At 34.9% G+C, this 17,235-nt stretch overlaps 1 long non-coding RNA gene across 1 annotated transcript; it reads left to right on the top strand.

The window, feature by feature from the left end:
- The first annotated feature begins 7,067 nt into the window (after nt 1-7,067).
- LOC127738458 (uncharacterized) lies at nt 7,068-8,945 on the top strand. Its single transcript, XR_008000047.1, has 2 exons — nt 7,068-7,424; nt 8,566-8,945. It is a non-coding gene; the product is annotated as an uncharacterized LOC127738458 (long non-coding RNA).
- The last annotated feature ends 8,290 nt before the right edge of the window (nt 8,946-17,235 follow it).

The following is a 17,235-nucleotide window of genomic DNA, read 5'->3' as shown; positions in this document are numbered from 1 at the left end:
AGACCAATGGTGACCATACTTCTATTCCCCAGTCACCCTTGGGGAAGACCAACGATAGAATATATGGGCTCATTTCTTTCCGGGATCCTATTTGTCGGACCAGGAAAAGAAAATCGCATAGATGGAAACAGTTCCAGACAGAACTGAAATGCATTTTGTCAATAATGGGTATTTTATTCTTCTTTGATTGCTGTGCAAAGATAACAGTAAGGATAAATTTTATTTTTTGACAGCTCAAGTGCATTTTCTTGATAAACTAGAAATGTAAAGGGAACTTCTAAGGTATAATGTTCGGAGTTTGAACTGCAAGATGCTAACTTATCGACAATAGTTTTTTATTCCGATGCAATTCCCAGAAGCTCGTGGTACTTAAACTGTAGATGTGGAACGAACTTGAAAGGAACCAAAGCTCCAACTGTAGAGTGAGAGCTATTGAACATGCTTTTTACTATACTATGAAAATGTTTTACAAGATTGATTGATTGATTGTTGGTTGCTTAACGTCCAGTGGCAAATATTTCATGCATATTCAGGACGAGAACAAGTTCACAATAAATACAATAGGTAGGATCTGTAATAGATTAAGGGATTAAGGTCGGAGAAATTTAGACTGCCACGGGAAATGAGGGTATATTGGATAGGAACAGAAATTTAGCCTTGCAACAGGTCACCTACGGACCCCTCAAAGAGTTGTTGCAAGGGTTCTTAACGTGCAAAGAGCGTGGCACTCTCTTTACACGAGGCATCGGATTTAACGTCCCCATTCTGACCGGACGTGGCTGCAAATTTGTACATCCCGCACAGCCAAACGGACGCCCCACTTTAGCACGGGTTTTACTGCCGGTCGGAGGAAGACCAATGGTGACCATACTTCTATACCCCAGTCACCCTTGGGGTTTGTTTTATGAGGAAAGTGTCAGCATGGAAGTATGAAGAAAAAAACCCAACACGATTTTGAATGTTCAATGTGCAAGAATACTAGTACTCTATATCTCTATTGAATATAAAAATAAGGAAATGCAGTATGATTGCTATTGGATTCCACGCGGAAAATTATAAAGATTGACTGATGGCTGCTTAACGTCCAGTGGAAAATATTTCATGCTTGTTTAGAACAGATTAACAATACATGCAATTGGTAGGTCCTGTACTAAAGGACGTCCGGGATGAAAGTTGCTGCAATTTCTACTCCACTGGTAAATGAGGGTAACTTGAATAAGGACAAAAGTTTAGACTTGCAACAGGCCACCTACGGTCGCCTCAAAGAGTTGTTGCAGGGGTTCTTAATTTGCAAAGAGCGTGGCACTCTTTTGACACGAGGCATCAAATTTAACGTACCCATATGTCCGCATGTGGCTGCGTATTTGTACTCCCGAGATTATAACGAAGATTACTTGGTAATATAAACGTTTACACTGCCATACATCGGGATTGGCATTATGCGGGGACAGCAAATTTCGTCGCTCTTCGAACAAGATAGATCAGTAAAAATCATCAATATCTAATTAGTTAGCTAATGTTAGAAAATTAAAATTATTGCACGGAATGCACAGAGGTTTTCTCAGGATCAACTTTGCACATTATATGAACAGGAATTTGAACACTTGCGTAATGCATCAGATTTCCTTCAAATATGAAAACTGCACTCGATTTCCGTCGGACTGAACCAGATGGTATTGCGTAACATAGGTTGTACATTTAATAGCAACCAGCGTGTTGAAAGGAAAATTAGATTTGTATACCAATAAATACGTTACCATCATAAGTTCTGAGTAGGCCCACCTGCGCAAGTCTGACAGGCGGAATCCTCAAATATAAAATATCATCCAATGAGAAACAAGGAATGACCTGTGCCCACAAATCCCTGTCTTTAATCCTCCATTTTAATTTCCGCCTGCGCAAGAAGACGCACGTGTTTTCTTTCACTTTATACAGAGAAGAGTTTTTTTTTAATAACATTAGACAGAGTAATAAATATGGGTAAATCTTCACCAACTGACGAACTTTACATGTTAACTGGTGTTGTAATTCATCATGGGACAAGTCCGCGATACGGGCATTACACATTTGTAAAGGAGGATGGCGGAATTCCGTAACAGATAAATGATTGTTCATTTAAGATTTATGATGGAGCTGATCTCTTAAAAGATTCGTACATTCTGCAGTATGAATGCATTCCTGGAGATCAAGGTATTTGCCATCCTTTCATACCGGATATCATGATTTCTTTAATGGGCTGTGAAGGTTGGGAGAGTTTGCAGAAATCAATCACATTATCAACTGGTCTCAGTGTCAGAAAAAAATAAACTGCTTAAACTGCTCGTAGATGAAATACAGAGACACTCTTTGAAGACATACTAACATCTAGGAGAAGTCATTGCACCGATTAAAGACACAAGTACTTAAGATCTTTAAACAGCCATTTTGAATTACTTTTCTTCAAAAAGTCCAGTTTAACTGAATGATAACTTTGGAACGTCTTGCATACGACATTTTCACTCCATTTTATGCGGAAAAAAGGTACTAATTTTCAGCAGAATTTGATAAATGATTTCGAAATGCTAAATCAAGTAAATTGATATTTTTGTTATTATTGTGTACAATAAATATTTAAACTTTGCAAATATGGAGTTTAATGTTGCTAGTCCGTTTGAAGCCATTACAGGCAATGCTGTTTTTTAGATGGGTTGTTACCCTACCCTTTGCCTACGACAACGGTAAGTCAGGTAGTACCTCCTAATACTTCTAGTCAGTCAACCGACGTTTTAACTTCGGAGACTAGTAAGACCGGTCAGCAGACCCTAAATGTAGGTTCTACCGGTTCTGATGGAGGAATCCCTACCAGTACCACTGTTACCCACACAATCTCTAGGCCAGTTGACAACACCGGTTCAGCTTTAAGTTTCACTGGTATCTCTATGGATTTAAGTTTACCTGTTTTAGACCCCATGCTTCGTATTGTGGTTTTACTTTGCCTGCTTCGGCTAGAAACTCAATGGTTCGGTCTTGACCTCCCTGGCCTCAGGTATATCCTTAGACAGATTTTCCAGGTTTCTGGCCTTATTATAGTAACTATGGACCAGTTACAACCGCTGTTGTTGGTCCTCAGACTGTTACTTCTAGTGTATCAGTCCATGCTCCTCATAAAGCAGCGTCATCTAGTTGTTTCGTGTCTCTACCTGCTCCTGTGCCTTCCTCTTCTGTTAGGCATCAGGGTAATGGGGTTTCTGAATCTGGCCCCTTCTTTGGATGGGTTCAAGAGTATTCTAGAAGACTTTCTTTGGTCTATTTCAGCTGACTTGACTTCTTTCTCTTACCGCCTTTGTATGTTAGAAAATAACGCCAATAAGTCTAGCTCTTCAGTAATTTCATACCCTCGAGTTCATAATAATGAAAGTGATCAAGAGGACAGTGATAAGGATGAACAATTTTCAGTGGCCCCAGGTAGTCATTAAGATGCCGATACTCCAATTCAGGGCTCTAAAAATGTTTCATAACCTTCTGTTCCTGTTTCTATCCCTTCTTCTGAAGTTGGTCGGTTTTCTACCAATTCCAGTAAAAAGTTAAATAACAAAAATACCGCACTCCAAGGAAAATTTAAAACGGAATGTCCCTTAACAAATGGCAAAATCAAAAGCTCAAACGAATGGAAAACAAATCGTATTCCTGACTTGGTACAGGCATTTCCTTATGTAGAAAATGGTGGATTAAATCTGGTTTTATAGCTAGCTAAACCTCTCACTTGTATGATAGTCGCATAAAATTCCATTATATTGACAACAATGTGTGAGTTTAACAAACAGACATAATAGGTAAAAATTTCAAAAACTGGGGTACATTAAGGATCAAGGGCTGAGGATACTCCTTCTTTGAAGGATCTTGAAAGATTCTGTTTACAAACTACATTTTCAGTCACCACCTAGACCCAAGAGACTCAAATCTACTTTCGAGGCTTCCTGTGGTCTGTCAAAAGACGACATTAAGTCACATACTAGTTTCCTACAATCTAACCATATGTCGACTTCTCTTCAGATCATCATTGACGGGATTGTGGCTAATGAGTCTCAATTTTCCAACGTAAGTGGTTTTGTTCTTGACTCATTTACTGAGCATTTCCGCTCTAAAGATCAAAATGTCTTTGACTGTACTTTGGGTAAGTTGGTACATTTTTGTGACAAGGCTTTATCGTCTTCTATTAATTCAAGACATCTTGATGCATTGCGTCTTTTTCAGTCTGTAGGGTCCAAAACCGAAAATCTCATGAAAAGCTTCTCATGATTTAGGTACTGCCGAACCTTTTTTGTCTGCAGTTGCTCCTGTACTTAAGGACTCGTCACTTCCACCTGAGGTCAATCCTTTACTTTGACAGGTTGACAAGGCTTTATGTAACACTCATATATTGATCATGGGTTCTTTAACCAACTGTACCTTATTCAAAAGAACAGAAATTTAGAAGAAGGCAAAAGTCTCAGATAATCTCAAGGATGCTCTTATTAAGTCTCCTTTAGACGATACGATTGTTTGGTTTGCCGCTTAACGAGGTTCAGAAGCATCACAGTCACACCCCTGCTCCAGTTAAGGTGAACGTTTCTCTCTCTGGTAATAATTCCACGCGAGGTAGTTTTTCTTCTGCTGGAAGCTCATCCTTTACTTCTCAAGAGAAGAGAATGAAAGTAACTAGTGATGGAGGTGGTCTATAAGAAGTTTTCAGTCCCTATGTCTAAACCAGGCAGTTGTAAGAGAGGCGTCAAGAGGGCCAATCTTTCTTCCTAGGAAGTTGCCCCCTCGTACGTTGCTGTCATAACCGAATCCAGAGATTTAATACAAAACTCCTCTTTCTCAAATACCATTTAGGTATTGGGGGTTAACTCATTTTCTAAAAAAAACAAATGGACAAGTTTTACCTCAGATTGTTGGGTTGTGTCAACAAGATGGGTTGTCCCAACTGTTCAATAACAACCAGCACGCTGAATGGACAATTTCAATTTTTACTGGGACATCTTGTTCGAGGCAACGAAATTCGTTGTCCCCATTCTGGATTCACCTTCATCGGAAACTCACAAAGCCGAACATTTGAAAGCCAAGGATGTACATAATAAAAAATAATAAATAAAATATTTATGTTAGAGAAGTATTATACAGTGAAATTAGGTATTTCCCCGAGTCACAAAGAACATACCACAAAGGCAAGTATCCAAAGTGCTTTATCGGTTCCTACGAATATGTATCGACTGTTCTTACAGCGAGGCTAGATGCTGGACTATAGGTTTTTTCAAAAGACTATCACCATGCACATATTTTAATATTGAAGTAGGTAAATTTGATTATCTCTCCTTTAGCATGTTGAACACAGCTCTATAACGTTTGTACAAGTTTCTGTTTTTTAAATATTTCGATCATCACATACTTGCCTTGTTATACGGAAAAGGATGTCAGCAAAGGAAGAGACGGCAATGTTACATACGAAGTTAATGTTTGTTCTACTGAATTTCAATGAAGTCCTTGCATACAGATTTGGACTATCACAGTCACGTGTTTCATTCATTTTTATACATGGATGCAGGTTCATTTGAAGGTTTTATAAGTATTTTAGGCGAGAGTTTAGTCTTTAAACACAGTCACGTGTTTCATTCAGTGTTTATACATGGAAGAAGGTTGATGTGAAGGTTTTATAACTTCTGAGTAGTTAAGTCTTTAAACCACTAAAAATATATACAGTTCGTGGAAATATTCCATCAACACTCAATAGCACATATTAGACTATACAAAAGTATGTTCTTAAAAACACCACAAACATTGAACATTCAAACTGAAACTTGGTTTGAATATAAACATCGTCGCACTGGAAAGTTCTTTAAAATATTCAGCACTACTCCGTCTGGCCTTTTAAACTTTGTAAATAAATGTAGAGGTAGATGGACTAGTGATAAGTATAATGCAACCCTTTTTGTTTAATCAAGTTAATGCACTGGACACAGATGACTGAATATAAACAAATGGGGCGCAAATATCAAAGTAATCTTGAAAGTCATACTTTTTTGTTGATAATGTCGTAATCCCACACTGTATCCTTCTGGACACAATCAAAACAAAATCTAACGTGAAGGTATCCAAATTGGACCTATTTTGACTGTTTTTCACATACGTTTATTTAAGATCCAGACAAGAGTTTTCATTCTGTGTTTATATTGTAGATGTATCCTTATTTTCTATATAGTTCCACCAATTTAATTTCCATATTGAATCATAGAAAATGGGTTTGAACCGACCTTTAAACGATCCATGATTCTGTACCCAAATTGCATCCATCTTATAACTCACATCCGTAAAATCGAATAACAGTTACTGATGTTTTGTTTTATTTCTTCAAATGATAAGATAATAAGAACAATTTGACAATACTCCATGATTACTATTAATTTTTTAAGAGGTGGAGGTCTGTAATATATTTTAATTGCTCATTACTAAAAGTTGACTTCTTGTGGACGTTTCCGTAGATTGCACTTTTTCCAGTGAATACTTTATCTGTTGATATGTTATACAGTGAACGTTTTTTGACGCTACATGTATCCTGTCAGTAAGACCACATGAAAGATGCATCTCTAAATGAGTATGCGCTTACTGATGTACAGTCATGAATGATACATCATAAACTTTCTAAACGAAGCAGACTTCACTAGCACCTTGCACTACTGTAACAACAGCCCATGAAAAGGCCGTGAAATGTCTGTGAAATATCACAGGGCCGTGAAAACTCCGTGAAAATACCCCCCGTGACTTTTGTAAAAAAAATATTTCTAAAGGCCGTGAAAAATATTTGATGTTAGAAAAAAGAACGTGAAATTTCAATATCCCGTGAAAAGGCCGTGATAATTAGTCCTTTCATGCTTAATAAAAAATATCACGGCCTTTTCACTGGTTGTTGAAACCAGTGAAAAGGCCGTGATATTTTTTCATGTCAATTTTTTCTTATCCTAATTCAGATTTAAAATATCCCATGTGATTATTGTAATATGGTCTAATTACTTCCACTCACATTTTTCTAAATATCCTATTACTAGAAACTTTTCATTATAAATATATGTCTGTTTAAATATTATTATATGCAATACTACTGTACAGGACTGACTTTTAAATGGAACCATTCATTGTTATAAATAATGACTTTGTGCCAATAAATATTTTGTATTTAAAGAAAAGTATTTTGCCTCTCGTCTGTACATTATTATAAACAATTTAAACATTAATTTTAATTGGAACCGAAACATGTAAAAACGAGAACTTCCCGGAATATCAGACCGTATCCGGATTCGTGTTTCTTTTAGAGTAATTGTAACATTTCCGCAAGGTTGGAAATTTGAAAGACGCCGAAGGTCGATTAATATTTACTTTATAGATGCAAGACGAGTGACAGCAAGTTTGAGGTAAGTTGAGTTATTAATATTTTATTCTTTTATGCATCATATCACCAAAATGTTGATGACGTTTGTGAGCATTTCCATTGAACTGATTTTCACTGAATTTGCAGAAACCGCGCAAACATGCATGTGATATATTCACTTATATTTGAGTCTGTTGCACTTGATTCCTTTAATCATTTCGGTTAATGTTTTCTAAGACTTACCGGATCCATTAAATACGATTACGGTTTTGTTTTGTTTATGTATTTGGGGAAAAAAAGGGGGGGGTCCTTTTTCCCCACACTGGTCACATAAAAAAAAATGACATTTATGTACAGTACACTACGTAGACATAGACATAGATAATTGAAAATGATTATAATAGCAATAAGTATTTCTGAAATGGAGTTCACTCTGATAATCAGAGGCATAACCCCCTTTGAATGTGTCGGGAGCTATTTAAGTATTTTCTGACTTGGCCGTCGGGACACAGAGTTCAAAAGGGATTAATCAGAGGCGTAGCAGGGAAAGTATTTAATATTTGTACGGCAAAATGTCCTTTCTAGAAGGGTTTGTGCCATATCATAAGAATAATTGGTATGGCAATGAGGTGTTTAAAAAATAATTGGTATGGTGAATGTGCCTGCAGTAAAAGTTGCTACGCCCCTGGCCCCCTGTAAAATAAATAGCTGTGACTCATTACGGCCACTTAGTCTAGACAAGTTTGGCTTAAGCCATACATATTATTACTTCAAAGAAACATTTAAATTTAATAGTCTGTCTTAAAAGTGTCTTTAGTCTTTAAAAACATCTAAAAAAAAATAATATAAGTTGACAATACAGAACTTCGTTAACTAGTGATGCCATATTGGATAGGGGGCAGATTTTCTGGAAAATGGTATGAAAATATGGGAAAACCTATGCATGTTTCCAAGTGGCTGTTCTGTTTCAATGATGTGTTTTAGTATTTTCATACCATTTTCACCTACAGTATGAAAATCTGCCCCCTATTCAATATGGGGTCATTAACCGTGAAGTCCTGTATTGCATGGAATAATATTGTAGCTGTTTTAAGTACATGTATGTACATAAATGCCAAAAATTAATATGAATAAAAATAAATAGTTTTTTTTATATACATGTAATGTTTCTTTATTTATTCTAGGAATGAAGAGCAAAAGGATATAGCAGTCATTATATAAAATAGTTAGTTCAGGAATCCAGTTGGAAAGAAGAGCTTTTCAGTTAAAAGTATTTCCTGGGAATTAACAGGAACTTCTATAAATGTTTTTCTGGAATAGTTATTCAAAAGGGCAGTGAAGTGAAGGATTACATTAGACAAATATTGCTGAAGTGGTAAAATAAGACCCAAGAGATGTACAAAATTTCTACAATACATGTTACAGCTGACTTTAGCTACTTAATCACATTGACATTTGTGTGCTTTTATGTTTTCTTTACATAATTACTACAGTTCTATTAAAATTAATATTTTTATTCTTTGTCACAATTATTACTAAAAAAATACAGCATTTTAATATGGTTTTTCATAGACTCACTTGCATTGTACTTAAATAAGTTGTCTGTAGATGTTTACACTAGGTTTTCAGGCATTTCACTTCACTTGATTGAAACAGCATTTAAATTTTTGTTAAATTATGGCCTGAAAAATACATTTAACATTTTACAGGAGTTTTCACAATCAGTGAATGGCTGTTTATCACAGTAGTACATGTACATTTCACGGTCTTTTCACAATGGGCACATAATTTATCACGACTTTTTCACGGTGTACATTTTTGTTTTTCACAGGGTTTCTACGGTCTCTTTGCCCAAGTTTTCAGTTGGCACCTTTTCACGGCCTTTTCACGACAAATAAAGGCATATACTCTCAAATCGTACTTTCTTGTTTATTTGACCTGTTGATACTAATTGTATTGCTTTTTTGTTATTTGATGTTATTCAGGGTTATATCTGGTCTATATACCAGCTTTGATAAGTGTTTGGTATAACTATAAATTTTCACTTCGTACTATGAACATCAAAATTATTTATTTTGTAAAAATATTTCCTTTCTCTATTGGTACTGTACACGTATACCTAACAACAAAATTATTTTCATTTACCTGTGTTTAAAGTTATTGCAAAAGGCTGATATTTTTGTTCGAGCATATTGTTTTTCTTTAACTGTTTAACATTTCTTACCGATATAACATGTTACTTTTATTATTCTTCCCTCAGTTTATTTATTTTGTATTTACATTGTGTCATAGGTCAAATTTATTTGTTCAGTGTATGTTCAATGGTGGTAATATGTCCTTTGATTGAGTTAAGCTATTTCAGTTGATATTTTATAGTGTGTCTTTCTATGTTGTGATGTTACACTATTGTTTCAGAAAAAGGGTGAAGGTTTGGTACCATTTAAACGTTTAAACCCGCTGCATTTGTTTGCACCTGTCCTAAGTCAGGAATCTGATGTTCAGTAGTTGTCGTTTGTTGATGTGGTTCATAAGTGTTTCACGTTTCTCATTTTTATATAGATTAGACCGTTGGTTTTCCCGTTTGAATGGTTTTACACTAGTAATTTTTTGGGGCCCTTTATAGCTTACTGTTCGGTGTGAGCCAAGGCTCCGTGTTGAAGACCGTACTGTGATCTATAATGGTTTACTTTTATAAATTTTGACTTGGATGGAGAGTTGTCTCATTGGCACTCATACCACATCTTCTTATATCTATATACTGTACTATATCTACATTTCACGGTCTTTTCACAATGGGCACATACTGCATGCATTATCATGACTTTTTCACGGTGTACATTTTTTTTCCACAGGGTTTCTACGGTCTTTTCACCCAAGTTTTCAGGTGGCACCTCTTCACGGCCTTTTCACAAACTTTTGACAGCCTTTTCACGACAGTCATTCCACGGCATTGTCACGGATACGTTTCACGGCCCACCGTAAATTAACCGCGACAAACACTGTAAAAATCACCAGCATTTTTACGGACATTTTCACGGCCAATCTACGGGGCATTGTTCCAGTAGTGTTGTTAGATAAAAGATATAATAAGACTCAAAATAATTTACGACAATCCAGTGCATCGTCTTACAAAATATTCTAGCATTCCTGAACCTCAAGAAACAGTGACATTACCCTCCCCGAGGTTCTGAATTATGTATGTAAAAACCAATGGAAAATACAACACTTATCTTGTGCTAATACAGTTCACCTTTTTGTAAACCAAGTTTGACACTTCCTGCATCACATGGGACATACTTTGACAGCCTAGTGCAAGCTAGAGCGGAGTCTTTTTGCTAGATGGGGGATGATAGAGCCTATCTAACGTACACTAAATTTGCATTTGCAGTCAACATCCTCCCTTGATCATGGTCGAAAAACTTTGTATTCAGAACTTGTTATTATGTTTAATAGTTATTGTTTAAAGTTTTCGTCCAGCATATTCATGAAATATTTTACATTTGAGGAAATGCATACAACAAACAATTTGTCATGTTTCGTTGTGTAAATTACATTATTGCGATCTCATTGAAATCAGCTGTTAGTTTTTGCTCCGACACTCTCCACCCTGTAGGTATGAAATAAGTATTCATACTAAAAAGATCGTCTGGACATGACCCCATATCGAGTTGGTTCAGATGTTAGAGGGAGCGTAGCGTATCACAACATCGGATTTTAACAAGATTGACATTATCGCTGTTGTTTATGAATATCATTAATCGGCTAACCTCGAATGACTCCGCTTCTCTCCATCTATCGAGGTACGGAATCGCCCGAGTTGTGACGAATGTGAATAATATGCAACCATTTCCATATTTCTACAACTTTGAGTTATAATGTCATAGTTTTTCTTTTTAATATGGAATCTATTGATACCGTATATAATTGTACATGTATTTATCAATATCGTGTCTTATCACACTAGAATTGAGAGGAACATTATACTTCCAAAGCAGTCATTTACCCTCTTGATAAGAAAGTTGTACTAGTATAACATTATGCTTGTCTTGGCTGCGTAATTTTACATTAGAAACCGTCAGGGATTTCGTTACCACAAATTACTTAAAATCTTTACTAAATTCTTCCATAGATACAAAAATATAGTCTGCAAGTTTGGCTGTGAAAAAATTATTTCAAACGGAATAGCACATCCTAAATTTTACGGTGATGTTGTAAACTGAGTAGATACGATCCGGGTAAACTTATCAATCCTTTAAATAAACTTATTCTTAAAGGTTATCTATTCAACACTGTAATTAAATCTTTGAATATTGTTTTTATTGGTATAAATATTGATTTTGTTATCAATAAATTAAAACCATACTGAATATTACACTATATGTACTTTCACGGTACTACAATCTGTCGATACCTATAGTTTGGCATTGCACAAGGTCATGTTTTTCTCTGACTGTTAATGACGTCTTTACACTAAATCCATTGGATGTTGGATGTGTACTGATTGATATTTTAGTCTTAGATGCATGATTTTTTTCATTAGTTGTTATTGGCTTTGAACTAGCTGTCAGTAACTGCGAGTACTCAAAGATCTGTATTTGGGGTCTGTTTCTTTTTGAGATGTATAAGTACCCGTCCACGTCCACTCTGTTTTTGTTAGATGGATTTCTATTTGTATCCATCTGATGAGTTAAGCCTTTTTCAACTGATTTTTAGTTTGTTCTTATGTTGTACTGTTCCAGGTGGGAGGGTTGAGCGCTCACAAACATGTTTAACCCCGCCACATTCTTTATGTCCCAAGTCAGGAGCCTGTAGTTCAGTGGTTGTCGTTGGTTCATGTCTGTCATATTTGTTTTTCATGAATTGTTTTGATATAAATTAGGCCGTTAATTTTCTCAATTGAATTGTTTCATATTTTTCATGTCGGGGCCTTTTATAGCCGACCATACGGTATGGTTTTCTCATTGTTGAAGGCCGTACAGTTGCCTATAATTGCTTAATATATCCCCCAGAACTAGAAATTAAAGAAAAAACAGACACGGGATCCTCCGCCTCATTTTTAGACTTATACCTCGAATTTGACATACACAGTCATCTCAGTACCAGAATCTATGACAAACGAGACGATTTTAATTTTGAAATTATCAATTTCCCTCACCTTAGTAGCAATATACCAACTTCACCTGCATATGGGATATACATTTCCTAACTTATTCGGTATTCAAGAGTTTGCAGCTCCTACTCAGACTTTATAAAACGTCACCAGTGTCTGAGCAGAAAGTTGATGAACCAGGGGTATGTCAATGAACGTCTCGTCCTTTTTCTAAAAAAAATTTCATCGGAAGGTACCAAGACCTTGTTGATAAATATTCCGTATCAACTTCTCAAATAATACACGATGGTCTTGAAGTATAGATTCTGCGTACTGACGTTGTTTATCATCTTAATAACGTGTTATAGTATTCTTTTATTTGTCTTTATTAATATTACTTTTACTGTTAAGTCTGTTTTTTGTGATATCCATTTGACGTGACTCTGTACTTATGTATCCCGTCATACTTTGAACGACAAAATTATTTTATTTTATTAATATTCCTTTTACTTTTAAGTCTGTTTTTTGTGATATCCATTTGACGTGACTCTGTACTTATGTATCCCGTGATACTTTAAACGACAAAATTATTTAGTATCTACCTGTGTGACGTCAAACGCGCGATTCTACGCCAGTACTTAAAACCTTCCATCCTTTATGGGTGGATTTTACATAGATAAATAAAATCGTATAAAAAAAAGCAAAATGAGGATGTTAAATTTGATGTATGCCTTTTTGTGCTTCTTTGTTACATTTATTTGTTTTTATTGTGATTAAGATGATAACACAATGTTGACTGCTGTACCCCTATTTTTAACATTTTTACCTATTGTGTCTGTTTGTTTTGTTCACGCATCTTTGTAAATATAATGGAATTTGATGCGACTATAAAACTAAAAGCTATAAAACCAGGTTCAATCCACCATTTTCTACATAAGAAAATGCCTGTACCAAGTCAGGAATATGACAGTTGTTATCCATTCGTTTGATGTGTTTAAACTTTTGATTTTGCCATTTGATTAGGGACTTTCCTTTTTGAATTTTCCTCGGAGTTCAGTATTTTTGTGATTTTGCTTTTTACATCCACTTCATTTGAACTTTGGTGGATAGTTGTCTCATTGGCAATCATACCACTTCTCCTTATTTTTATATAGCTCCCATTTGGACACAGACATTAGATTATAATAATCCTATCAGACGTTGTTGTGTTTAACTAATTGTGATCAATTGTAATAAACAGCATGTCAGGTTCCCTTAGGAGGGCACTTGACCTTTGGGTCTTTATTTGTTATTTCAACTTAGGAATCAGTTGATTACTTTTTTTGATATAATGAGGTACAGAATTCAAATTCATTCGTTGCTTTATTTTTTAGTTTGATTAGACATGTTGTGTTATTTAAGAACATAATTATCAACAATTTTATGCATATTAAATTAAATTTAACGGATTCAAAATGTAATTTGCTGATGATTATGGTTGATTGTTTAGCGAACAGTAGCAAAATAAATGCAAATTCAGGACTAGAACATGTCAATGTGAACAGTAACCCTACTGTGTAATTTCACAAGATAACACTAAATTTGGAAGACATATTAACTCAGGTGCTCCGGAAAGGGTAGGCAGATCCTGCTCCACTATCAAAATACGTTGATAAGTTAATTGATTTGTTGTACATTAATTACATGCATGTATTGTAAACCAACTAATTTTGCGAGCGATCTATTTTCGCGACTTTTGCGAGTAGAAACATAACGTGAATATAAATCGTCGGAAATATGTAAAACTTGGATCTTTTCTTATCAACTATATTAAGTAAATCTTGAAGTTCGCAAAATCAAATCGCTGCGAAGTGGGCTCGAAAGGGCAAAACGCGAAATAAAGTATCCGCATACATAAGTTGTTTTACAGTATTTACGTAAGTAAAAATAAGAGAATGTAGTATGAATGCCAATGAGCAACTATCCACCAGCTTCCAATTCACTTGGATGTTAAAACTATAGGTCACCACAAGGTCATCAACAATGAGCAAAATCCAAACCGCATAATAACCTTTGAAAGGGACCGACACAACTATATATGAAACAATTCGAACTAAAAAAAATAGGCCTGATTTAAGATTGAACAATAATCAAAACTCAATATGACATACAGGAATAAACAACAACCACTCAATTACTGCCTCCTGACTTGAGATGATGACATTGACTTGGATAAATATACTTGTCAATGTTGAACCCTCCAATTAACAAGAAAGTATGACTAAAAATACCAAACTCTAACATGTTTAAGGCAAATTTAGGGAAGTCCATAAAAACTTGACAGAATCAAACGCTATCAACCATTGAAACAAGTGAAAAACTGCTATATTCCTGACTTGGTACAGGTATTTCTGAAGAAAATGGTGGATGAAATCTGTTTTTATAGCTAGCTAAACCTCTCACTTAAACAAGAGGCATTGGCGTAACAGCACATCTTATAAAATAACCGTAAACATCAGATTAAAAGGCCTTATCTCTTCCAACCAGAATGAAGTAGGAAAAGGACAACAGACATTAAATACTGTAAAACAACTTATTTTCGCGAGCGATTTATTTTCGCGACTTTTGCGAGTAGAAAAATAACGCGGATATAAATCGTCGCATATATGTAAAACTTGCATGGATCTTGGATTTAAAATCGCAAACTTAAATCGCCGCGAAGAGGTCTAGATTGGGTAAAACGCGAAATAGAGTATCCGCGAAGTTGTTTGGTTTACAGTACCATCTAAAAGTACTCGCAGCTACTGGAAGATAGTTCAAGCTGTGTTCTTTATTCATTAGAGTTTATTAATGAATGACTGCAATATTTTTTCTGTCTATGAACGAGGAATTGTATTTTTAAAAGGAATGGAAAAGCGGCCGACTTCAAAGAGAATTGTATGATCCATCTCTGTTTCGGGCGATTGATTAATAACACCCCGTAGCTCAAACTGGCTAATTACTTGTCTTGAATTAGTTATCGAACTTGGCCATTTAGTCTGACGCCAGTTATCCAAATTTAGTAAAGGTCACTGGTATAATATGTATATACACTAAAAGGGTGATCTACAAATGTATGCCTTCTGAGTGGCAGACTTTCAATTTGAATATAAATGTTTTTCCCAAGAAAATGGTAATTGCTTAGGGTAATTGCGTTGTTTTCAAACGGTCATATTGGGAAAAAAATGTTTTAATGTAAATTATTGGAACATAAATTTTACAAATTTTTCATAGAGAAGGGTTGTAATTGAGTTGCTTGTCGTGGAAAAGGATCGTTTATTGTTTCTTTTGAACATCTTAATATGTCTCTATATCAGTCCGAAAAGAGTATAGCATGTCAATCCACTCTTTCAAAATTTTCCTTATTTTTCCCATTTCAATGGTGTAGTAAAGTTGTCAATCCGTTTAAAGGAAGTAAATCATGAACAGGTATAGTTTTCGAGATAAGAGAACTTTGATTACAGATGCTATAGTAAACATCGGTATGGATAAATCCAATTTACAGGTATATTCTTACATTTTATTAAACGAAAAGCAGGACACAGGTACCATTGATATGCTAATTGTGTCGTATATATAAGATTTGAAAAACTAATCACGCCGAGGACACATGTTAATTAATGTCTTGGAGTTATATATATTGTCACCTAAAATAGTTTAAAATATCACAGATTTGATGTTTTCTAAACATTTAGGAATTAATTTGCGAACCTCTAGACTATACTGGTCTGCGAGAAAAAAAGAAGGATCTGTTTTGCTGTCTTATGGTAATTTGCGGCAGCGCTTAATTATATGACACAAACTGCAATATTAAATAATGATGTTTTAAAAATCGTATTTGAAAAAAAAATTGAATTGAATCGTGTGAAAAATGGCACCATCAATTTCAAATCGAAAAACTATTATCAATGTTTGTTGTCTGTATTTTCAGTCTTCATCGATAGGGAACTTGACTGAACAAAATGGCGTCAATGAACACTATAAACATGGCATTTTGAAAAATCATATGAAATTCGTTTGTACTACCATTTTCATAAAACCAACATTATTTTATGAAATAAAGGTTAAGCTTTAATATTGTATTTCATTTACATGCCCAGTTCAAGTAGTCATTTAACCTTTAACAGAATGAAGTGTGTGGATGTATGTTTTTACGAACTACTTAACATGTTCAACTGTTTCGAAATAAAATTTTTTACAATATTCCAATAACATTTAACATTCGTAACTTAGATGAAATGTAGGAAAATATCCCTTCTTTAAAATGACATCTCATTTTGACACTTTGTTCTTTTATATTTTGAATATTTAAAAAAATTTCGTATTTCACTGCCAGATAAACAGAACGCTTTGAATGATTAACGAAATTCCAAACTGAAATTTTGGAAAATCGTAGAAAAATAGAAATTTTACCAGAAGCATAAAAAAGCGTCCAAGTTCTTGAATAATGTTTCTGTTCCATAATGATATCAATTTTTTTTTTTGCCTTTAATGGTTTTTGCGTCTAATGAAAAAAAAAAAAATCACTGTATGTTTTGGTTTGTAATCCGAATGAAACTCGTGCAAATTTGACGACCGAGGTCTACTTGAATAAGACATTTTTTTTAGTTTATTGTAAACATAGATCGAAAAGTCATTAAAATGATACATAAGGCCTTACTTTTTACATGGAAGGGTAATTTATACTTGTCTTGGTTTTTATGCTCCTTTATATCTGCTCAAGCAAGAAGACCCATGTGATTTAGAT

The sequence above is a fragment of the Mytilus californianus genome, unplaced genomic scaffold, assembly GCF_021869535.1.
Source record: "Mytilus californianus isolate M0D057914Y unplaced genomic scaffold, xbMytCali1.0.p SCAF_4, whole genome shotgun sequence".
In the NCBI taxonomy this organism is placed as follows: domain Eukaryota; kingdom Metazoa; phylum Mollusca; class Bivalvia; order Mytilida; family Mytilidae; genus Mytilus; species Mytilus californianus.
The sequence above is the reverse complement of the archived record's forward strand: the minus strand, read 5'-3'. Positions and strand labels throughout refer to the sequence as shown.